Consider the following 11322-nt stretch of genomic DNA (forward strand, 5'->3'; position numbering starts at 1 on the left):
TAAACATTGGCTGGATAAAAAGAAAGAGTATGGTGGTGTACTGTGCCCTTAAACTTGCTGCAGGTTTTTGCTATCTTACCTGGTGCCAACAGACATTTTCTTCAGTACTGCACCTAGAAATATCAAGAGACATGTACACAATTATAGCAAGCCATCCATTGATACAGCCAGTGGGATTACTAGATCCCCCCCCCCCCCCCTGCAATTGATCCATAGGTCCAAAACCATAGTGGGTAGTGCAGGAGCAGACAAGATGGAAATGGCGCAGCCCACTGCAAAGGTTGGGGTGTTGTTTTGGATACTATTGGTGATAGAGGAGCCACTCCAGGTTTGGCAGCAGAGTGGTGGGATGTAATGGTGGTTCTTTTGGACTCATGGTTTGCTACTGGTCCTATAGAAGTCTGTGGGTCTGACATCAGACCCAACACCAACTAGAGGGCCTTCTGCATAATTTCCAGTTCCAGATCTGTAGAAGTTATCAATAGTAGTTAAAAAAAATCTTGGATGCAAGGCACACACCACCTTCAATGTCATTCTGGAATCAGACCCTGTTGTTTTTCCTTGTGATAAGAGAGGCAGGCTGCCCCCACCAGTGTGGGGGCAGGGGCAGGGGCAGAGCTTACTCTGGATGGCTGGTTCTGGTGTGGAAAGGATGATTTGAGGTCTAGCAGTCAGGCCCAACAGACACCTCGCTGGCTGGTGATGGAGCCACATATAAAGCCTTGTGTATATACAAACAAACATGCATGCTCAGACAGGCACACCCACAACAGATCTAAAGAGAAATAAGAGCATCCATACAAAAGTTCCACCAAGATTTGATCATTGATCCATGTCACCTTATAAGAGGATAAAAAGGAAAGCAGTGCAGAATTGATAGACCTGCATGTTAATACTTTTCCATCTGCATTTTAAACATTCGCATTAAATGTTTGGCCAAGCAATTAGAGGCAGAATCAAATGATGGAACATTATATGGTGCAGAAGCTTTGAAAACCAATGGAAGCAAACTGTGGTCCATTACCAGTGACCAGAGCTCATTGGGCTCCATCAACAGGGGAAAATAATGGCCATTGCCTTAGTGATATTGTCCATCATGACCTGTTGCATTTTTATGATGTATGGCATATGACAATATGCTTCCATAAAAAGTCAAACATATGGCCCCATGGAACAGACATACAAAGTATGTATGAATCCAGTCCCACATGCTCTCATACAGCACAAGGGCACCCAAATCATAGTTCGTAGAGGGGTGGGGGACTATACCTGCAGGTATGGAGTATTTTTAATATTTTGGAAGATGAATGGTTATTTTTAAGCAGCTATAAAATATTCAAGTTCTGACCCAGTTAAAAACCTGCATAATAGTGTCTTTTAAATCATTTTTTTAAAAGAAAAACCACCTGGCTACGCTATATTTTTTCCTTTCACTGCCCCTGGGTATTGGCACCCTTGATATGGCAAGAGGTGAAAACATGTAATGCATCTAGGAGCACTGCTGAACATGATCATTTTGGTAGTGCAGGTGTTACGTTGGTGGGAAGTATGAAGTTGCATGAGCATACGGATCTCAAAATCTTTGAACATGGTACACTCGCCTGCCAGCATTATTGTGACACTGTACATCTCCCTCTAGTGCCTCATTTGGCCATGACTTTATTTTCATGGGCAGACAACCATATTGAACAGTGCAGATGGAGGAGTTCTGGTAATGAGTGGGTATTCAGTTAATGGACTGGCCTACCCATTCCAGTGGCTTAAATCCTACCAAGCACATGTGTGATGTGTTGGGAAGAAGTACTCTAGCATATTCACATGAAGCATTGGCCATCCAGCAGTTCTCAACAGCATTTGAGGAGGAATGGAATGCCCTACCACAAGAACTCCCTACAAACCTAGAGGCAAGCATGGGAACACATTTCAGAGCATGCATTACTATCTGGGGTGATCACATACCTATTATGAACCATCTCTCACCTTTTGCAATGTCCAGGGGACCCATCATAAATTGTGGTGTCTTCAGTGTAATTATTGTCTTTGAATAAAAGTCTCATTTCTGTTTATTTCATTACCTATTTCTATCAGCTATGTTCTTTAAAATGCTGTGACAGTTTTTCTTATATATGTTCCAAGTTTTCAGGAGCTAAGCCATTTGGCATTGACACATGATTCAAAAGTTACTTTTATCCATAAGTTTTGTACACCAGTGTACCCATAAATAAATTCATAGTAAGTCTCCAAATCTCCCCTTTAATCAGAGATAAGAGTTACAGAGTGGATAATACTTAACAAAAACGTAATTTTCAACAATGCTATACTTACAATTGCAAACCTGAAACCAAAAAAGGAATCATTTATACAAATATTTGTCTATCTAATTTCTTAGTAGAAAAAATTGATACTGATCTCAAATTTCAATGTTACACACAATATTTCTCATATATTATCCCATCTGAACAGTTGTGTTTATGTGCAATAATTCAGATACATTTCTTACAAAAATCATCATTACCACACTCATAACCTTCAATGAAACACACAAAATGACTCAATTAACTATTTACTGATCAAAACTGCATATAAAATACCAAAATATACTTGCCAAATTAATAAAAATATAAAGGCTCTAGAATATCACATTAATCAAAAATTTTCCCTCAAAATATGTTACTGGACAGAAATATTTCACAAAATTATTATTTTTCATTTACATGAAAACAATAAAATGTTTTTACATCTAACATTATTCTAAATATGATGCTCTTTGTGGTTGGCCAAAGATTTTAGCAGACTCAGAAGATGAACTCTAATAAAAAAATACACATACTTATGACAGTAGCACAGGAATACAACTTGAACATCCCTACAGCAAAGACCAAAATTGGAGTGATCCAATCTGGGTCTGTATAATTATCAACAACAGAACAATAGAGCAGGTCAATATACAGGGTGTTACAAAAAGGTACAGCCAAACTTTTAGAAAACATTCCTCACACACATATAAAGAAAAGATGTTATGTGGACATGTGTCCGGAAATGCTTCCCATTTTAGTTTAGTCAGTATGTACTGTACTTCCTCGTTCATCGCCAGTTGGCCCAATTGAAGGAAGGTAATGTTGACTTCGGTGCTTGTGTTGACATGCGACTCATTGCTCTATAGTACTAGCATCAAGCACATCAGTACGTAGCATCAACAGGTTAGTGTTCATTACGAACATGGTTTTGCAGTCGGCGCAATGTTTACAAATGTGGAGTTGGCAGATGCCCATTTGATGTATGGATTAGCACGGGGCAATAGCTGTGGCACGGTATGTTTGTATCGAGACAGATTTCCAGAAAGAAGGTGTCCCGACAGGAAGACGTTCGAAGCAATTGATTGGCGTCTTAGGGAGCACGGAACATTCCAGCCTATGACTTGCGACTGGGAAGACCTAGAACGACGAGGACACCTGCAATGGACGAGGCAATTCTTCGTGCAGTTGACGATAGCGTCAGAGAAGTTGCTGCTGTAGAAAGGTAATGTTGACCACGTCACTGTATGGAGAGTGCTACGGGAGAACCAGTTGTTTCCGTACCATGTACAGCGTGTGCAGGCGCTATCAGCAGCTGATTGGCCTCCACGAGTACACTTCTGCGAATGGCTGATCCAACAATGTGTCAATCATCATTTCAGTGCAAATTTTCTCTTTACGGATGAGGCTTCATTCCAACGAGATCAAATTTTAAATTTTCACGATCAACATGTGTGGGCTGACAAGAATCCGCACGCAATTGCGCAATCACGTCAACACATTTTATGTGAGCGTTTGGGCAGGCATTGTTGGTGATGTCTTGATTGGGCCCCATGTTCTTCCACCTATGCTCAATGGAGCACGTTATCATGATTTCATACGGGATACTCTACCTGTGCTGCTAGAACATGTGCCTTCACAAGTACGACACAACGTGTGGTTCATGCATGATGGGGCTCCTGCACATTTCAGTCGAAGTGTTTGTACGCTTCTCAACAAGAGATTCGGTGACCGATGGACTGGAAGAGGCAAACCAATTCCATGGCCTAAATGCTCTCCTGACCGAAACCCTCTTGACTTTCATTTATGGGGGCATTTGAAAGCTCTTGTCTACGCAACCCCGGTACCAAATGTAGAGACTCTTCGTGCTCATATTGTGGATGGCTGTGACACATTACGCCATTCTCCAGGGCTGCATCAGTGCATCAGGGATTCCATGTGATGGAGGGTGGATGCATGTATCCTTGCTAACGGAGGACATTTTGACATCTCCTGTAACGAAGTGTTTGAATTCACGCTGGTACGTTCTGTTGCTGTGTATTCCCATTCCATAATTAATGTGATTTGAAGAGAAGTAATAAAATGAGCTCTAACCTGGAAAGTAAGCATTTCCGGACACATGTCCACATAACATATTTTCTTTCTTTGTGTGATGAATGTTTCCTGAAAGTTTGGCTGTACCTTTTTGTAGCACCCTGTATATGACACTGCACTGTGATGTTACCTATACATCACATCATTATGTCACTATAAAGCTAAAAAAGTTTCAAAGTTTGTGTGGCCCAGTCAACTGGAACTTACAGAATAGCAGACAGGAGACACTTGTATTATTTTACAAAGTAATGGCATTCCCAGTATTGTTTTGTAGAAGTCAATACTGAATGGACACTAATGCAACTAAACACCAGAAGGATGGAAAGGGCAGAAATGAGATTCCTTACAAACACAATGGGCAGCAAAAGAAGTGAAGACATCAGGAGTGAACTGAGGACATTTAACCTCAATGAGTAAATAATGAAGTACGGAAGGCAATGGAAGGAGCCAGAATACTAAAGATGGTACTCAACTAAAAGCTGAAACATCTAAGAAGCATTGTTGAATAACCAAAGAAGAGATGACTAGTCCAATACTTTTAGGGATGGAACAAACCAAGAATATTTCCATTCTTGATAATGATGGTGCTTTGCGTCTGTTCTGTCATGTGCAGAGTTCATAGCTGTCAAGCACGACAGACTGTCTAGTTTGAAAATACCATGACATTCCAGACACACATTTTACTTGGTCAGGCTGTATGAGAATTAAATCTTTTGCAGAATGTGTCCATCATTATTAATTTGCTTATTGCAAAACTTGCCTTCAAATTCTGTAGTTGAGTGACATTGACGATAGTAATGCATTAGTTAAATTTTGACTACAAAATCTGAAAACGGACATGATTACATGAAATGTATACACAGTTGCAAATAGAAGCAAAAATCAGCAGTATAAGGGAATGATGGCAATGAAAATTTGTGACATACTGACTCAAACCCAGATTTACTGTTTCACACAAGTGGTTGTCTTAATCACTTTGGCTATCTGTGCATGACTCATGGCCAGACCCAAACTTCCATATGTCATCTTTCCTGTGTCAAAACCTGTAGTTGTATACACATTATGTAATTCTCATACAGGTAAGGACATTTAAATTGAAAGGGGGATATGTCGGATGTCAACAACTATCGCCCAATCTCTCTTCTGACAGCTCTATCAAAAATTTTTGCGAAATTAATGTATTCAAGAGTAGCCTCCCATATATGTAAAAATAAAGTACTAACAAAATGTCAGTTTGGTTTTCAGAAAATGCTATATATGCTTTCACTGATCAAATATTAAATGCTCTGAATAACCGGACATCACCCATTGGTATTTTTTGTGATCTCTCAAAGGCCTTTGACTGTGTAAATCATGGAATTCTTTTAGATAAGCTAAATCATTATGGTTTGAGGGGGGGGGGGGGGGCAGTGCACAAATGGTTTAATTCATACTTAACTGGAAGAATGCAGAAAGTTGAAATAAGTGGTTCATGTAATGTTAATACAACAGCTGATTCCTCAAACTGGGGGGCTATCAAGTACGGGGTCGCACAGGGTTTGGTCTTAGGTCCTTTACTGTTCTTGATATACATTAATGACTTACCATTCCATATTGATGAGGATGCAAAGTTAGTTCTTTTTGCTGATGATACAAGTATAGTAATAACATCCAAAAACCAAGAACTAAGTGATGTAATTGTAAATGATGTTTTTCACAAAATTATTAAGTGGTTCTCAGTAAACGGACTCTTTAAATTTTGATAAAACACAGTATATACAGTTCCGTACAGTAAATGGCACAACTCCAGTAATAAATATAGATTTTGAACAGAAGTCTGTAGTTAAGGTAGAATTTTCAAAATTTTTAGGTGTGTCCATTGATGATAGGTTAAACTGGAAGCAACACATTGATGGTCTGAGTTCGACTACGTATGCTATTAGGGTTATTGCAAATTTTGGTGATAAGAATCTCAGTAAATTAGCTTACTATGCCTACTTTCATTCACTGCTTTCGTATGGTATCATATTCTGGGGTAATTCATCGTTGAGTAGAAAAGTAGTCATTGCTCAAAAACGTGTAATCAGAATAATTGCTGGAGCCCACCCACAGTCATCTTGCAGACATCTATTTAAGGATCTAGGGATCCTCACAGTAACCTCACAGTATATATATTCACTTATGAAATTTGTTATTAATAATCCAGCCCAGTTCAAAAGTAATAGCAGTGTGCACAGCTATAACACCAGGAGAAAGGATGATCTGCACTATGCAGGGTTAAATCTGACTTTGGCACAGAAGGGGGTAAATTATGCTGCCATAAGTCTTTGGTCACCTACCAAACAGCATCAAAAGCCTGACAGATAGTCAACCAACATTTAAAAATAAATTAAAAGAATTTCTAGATGACAACTCCTTCTACTCATTGGCTGAATTTTTAGATATAAATTAAGGGAGGGAAAAAAACTAACTTAAGCATTAGTGTCATGCAATATTTTGTGTAATGTAATATCTTGTACAGACATCTTTCATTAACCTGACATGTTCCACATCATTACGAAGTGTCGTATTCATGATCTATGGAACAAGTATTAATCTAATCTAATCTAATCTAATCTAATCTAATCTAATTGCCCGGTATCAGCAGATAAATTGATATTGCAGTGCCTGTGTTGTTAAGAAGAATGTTGCCATGTGCCTTCAGACATGCATGCAAGTCCAAAGAAACACGCATTGCAGTGACCACAGCATTTATGCAATACATTAAATGTATTGACAGTTGCGAATAAGAATAGTCATCAGCGACTTTCAATTAACATGTCCTCCCCTCGCTGCAGGTATTATGTAATGTGTATGTGTGTACAGGTTGTGACAGAGGAATGATGACATGTGGAAATTTGGGTCTGGCTCTGTCATACAGGGATAGCCTAAAGTGGGAAATCTGGGTTCGAAATACTGGTCCAGCACAAATTTTCATTCTAGTCATTCCCTTATACAGCTGATGCTAATTCTTATTCACAAATGAGATTACATATCATATGTTTCATAACTGCTGTAGTTGCTGTAGTACCTGTTCCTTTTGACACGCATGAATGTCCAAAGAAACATTGGGTCATTCTTCTTAACAGCACAGGCACTTCAATATCAGACATGATTATATCAAAATTTATAACTTTAAAAGTTACCTGTAAAATTAAAAGGAAGCAATGATGGCTTCCATTCTGCATGCCATGCAATGCTAAGTCTGAAAAATGGCATCAGACAGGATTTATTATGAACAAGTCAAAAAACATTCTGAAATGTGCCTGCATCCCAGAAAATGTGGCTGCAGTTCACCAGAAAATATTTCAGAGGCCTACCAAATCAACCTGACACCTGTTGCAAGAGACTGACACATCATGTTGATCATGTGGAAGATTACTCCACCGGGACCTGCACATGCATCCCTACAGAGTATCTGTTATGTATTAAAACTCACAGATGCTTCTCACTGCCTCCAGTTTTGTGAGCAGCTGTTCACTGAGGTAACAGTGAATGGCTTGGACTTGAATCTGTTAACCTCTGATGAAGCCTGGTTTCACCTAAGTGGTTATGTCAACTCACAGAATGACAGGTTCTGGGCAGCAGAGAATCCACGTAACTTCCACAAAACACCATTGCATGATCAGAAGGTTGGCATTCATTGTGCAGTGTCTGCACATTGTGTCATTGGTAACATCTCCTATCATCAGATGCTGACTTGAGCGTGTTATATTGTCAACATTTTAAAACCATTTGTGGCAGCATCAACAGAGGCAGTGGCAGCTTGCGCTCACCATGCTACATAAACATCTGTCTGTGTCTCATAAGCAGCTCAATAAAAGGCAGCTGCACAGGCGAACAGAATTAAGTCATGCCCTTGATGTTATTTATGGCGCAAATGCCAAGACTGGCCCTGCCAGAGAAGCACAGTGTTACACTTGTGGCAAGAAAGGACATGTACAATGCGTATGTTTGCAATGGATCAAACATATGAATTTGGCCCACTCACAAAAATTTAGTCACAAGGCCCATATCATTAATGCAGTATATTTAAAGCCTGCAACAGCTATTAGCAAAACTATCAAGCAAGCAGTTTCTTCAGTGAAATGCCAGTCCAACAAACGTTTTGTTCACTTGCTTCTTTGTGTGAAATTTCAGATGGACATGGGAGACTCTGTTACATTGCTGAATCATCACACACATGAAATGCTAGGCTCCCCACACCTGTCTAAAGCTAGCATGCATATGACAGCTTATAATGGACATGACATTCCCATTCTCGGAAAATGTACTTTGCCTGCCATGTATCGCTCGCATACATGAACTTTGTGACTTTTACAGTGCTTCAATCATGCAATTGTGAGAACTTATTTTGTCTTGATTCATTTGATTTGTTTGGCTTTAACATTCAGGACAATGTGTTGTCTCTGTTCGCATTCCACGCAAAAGACAGTGTAGCTAACTTGCTGAAAGAATTCCCAGAACTTTTTTCTGAAGGTTTAGGCAAGGCTAACAATATTGTTGCACATATTACTCTGAAAGACAATGCTCAGCCAAAATTTTTCCAGGCCAGAACTGTTCCCATTGCATTATGGGACAAAGTCACTGTTGAATTGCAAGATAGCAGAGGTATTGCACCCATACGTGCTAGTCAATGGGCAAGTCCACTGGTTTTGCTTCTGAAACCTTCAGGTCACATTCACCTCTGTGTTGACTTTAAGTCTATGGTCAACCCACAAACTGCGATTGATGCTTATCCATTGCCATGCCCAGAGGATCTCACGGAGAGATTAGGGGCAGGTTGCTGCTTTTCAAAAATTGATTTGGGCAATGTATATCTTCAAATACTGCTCAATGAAGAATCTCAAAGTGTGTGTAGTGAATACTCATTTGGACTTGTTTAAATATTTGTGTTTGCCTTTTGTCAGTGCTTCCACACCCGCCATTTTTCAATGGTATTTGGAACAGATGACTGCTCAAGTGTCAATATTTGGACAATATTGTTGTAGCAGGTCATACACCTGAAGATCATACTGCAGATTTGTGTGCTTTATTTAATGTGTTTTCTGATGCAGGACTAAAGTGTAGAATGGACAAGTGTGATTTTTTAAAACCTGAGTTGCAGTATTTTGGTAATGTCATAAACAGTCAAAGTGTACATCCTCTTCAGTCACATTTGTTAGCCAGTCAAGATTTGCCAGTTCCTCACAGTGTCACAGAATTGCAATCAGTCTTAGGGTAATGAACAATTCTATTCAGTTCATACCAAACACTGCACAAATTGCAGCTCCATTGCATCACAATGTCCCCTTTGTTTGGACAGATGAATGCCAAGTAGCTTTTCAAAAACATAAAGATGCATTGCTCAGTGACCAATGCTTAGTTCACTTTGATGCCGACAAACCAGTTGCATTGCAACTTGGCACTCCCTCTTACAGAATCGGTGCAGTGCTTTTGCACAGAGTTGGTGATCAGGGCAATCCTATAGCTTTCACATCAAAAGTGTTGTCCAAAGCTCAGTGTAACTATTCACAAACTGAGAAAGAGGCTTTGGCTATTGTGTATGGTGTCACCAAATTCCACCACTTTTTGTGTGGCAGAAAATTCTACTTAGTAACGGGTCACAAGCCATAGCAGTCCTTGTTTCATCTGACCAGTTTCTGTACAAACTGCCAAAAAATTGCAAAGATGGGCTTTCTTGTTGTCTCCATACAAGTACCAGATTGTGTATTGTCCAACAGCTCAAAATGGTAATGCGGATGCACTTTAACATCTTTGGATTGGCCCTGATACAGACTTTGATGCTTCTGCTGCATCTTGCTGTCACATCAATGCTCAGGATTCTGAACTGCTTCAATCTTTTCTGCTGAACTATAGGGAAATTGCACAGACCATGGAAGCTGATTCAGATTTGAACATTTTGCTAACATACATCTGCGCATCTTGGCCTTGTTCCTTGCATGGCCTGAAGAACTCTGTAGTATGCCGATGCTTTGCACTTCTGCATAGCCTTGCTAAGTGGAAGTGATTCTTGTTCAGAATGACAGTGGGCAGTCATGTGTGTTGATCCCTAAAGCTTTACACAAAGAAGCATTGCAATTGCTTCACCGAACTCTGTAGTATGCCGATGCTTTGCACTTCTGCATAGCCTTGCTAAGTGGAAGTGATTCTTGTTCAGAATGACAGTGGGCAGTCATGTGTGTTGATCCCTAAAGCTTTACACAAAGAAGCATTGCAATTGCTTCACCGAGGACACTGGGGGATTGTTCGTATGAAACAGTTAGCACGTCAACACTACTTGACAGGATATGGACACCCAAATAGAACAGATGACACCACAGAGTCATGCATATGCAGAAAATCAGTCCACTCCACCACAAAAATTCTCTGCTTGGCCTAAGTTGCAATGTGTGCACATAGGGTTTGCGGACCTTTTTGGAACACTCGTTGTTTGTGGTTGACTGGTATAGCAAGTTTCCTTTTGCTGTGCCAATGAACTCAACAACATCATGTACCACAATTCAAGTGCTGTCCTCTATTTTTTGCCTTGAACGTTTACCTGAAGTCATAGTGTCAGACAGTGGCCCTCAGTTCACGTCAAAGGAATCTGAAATGTTCTGTTGATGCAATGGCATACAGCACCTCACTAGTGCACCATTCCATCCAGAGTCAAATGGCGAAGCAGAACATTTTGTCAGAACCTTCAAGCAGCAGATGTCCAAACTTCACTTCGCTCATACCAGGGATCAAGCATTGCAACTGTTTCTTGCCTCCTATTGTTTGCACCCATGAGATGAACCATCACCGGCAGGACTACTACACAGCTGCCACCATCAGACACTGCTCCACCCATGTGGTTCTATCATTTAATGTTGAAAATGTGTTGAGTCAAAAGCATAACAAATGAAAAACTGCTGAGGCAAATGAGATTAAA

The sequence above is a fragment of the Schistocerca gregaria genome, chromosome X (genome assembly GCF_023897955.1).
Source record: "Schistocerca gregaria isolate iqSchGreg1 chromosome X, iqSchGreg1.2, whole genome shotgun sequence".
Classification (NCBI taxonomy): domain Eukaryota; kingdom Metazoa; phylum Arthropoda; class Insecta; order Orthoptera; family Acrididae; genus Schistocerca; species Schistocerca gregaria.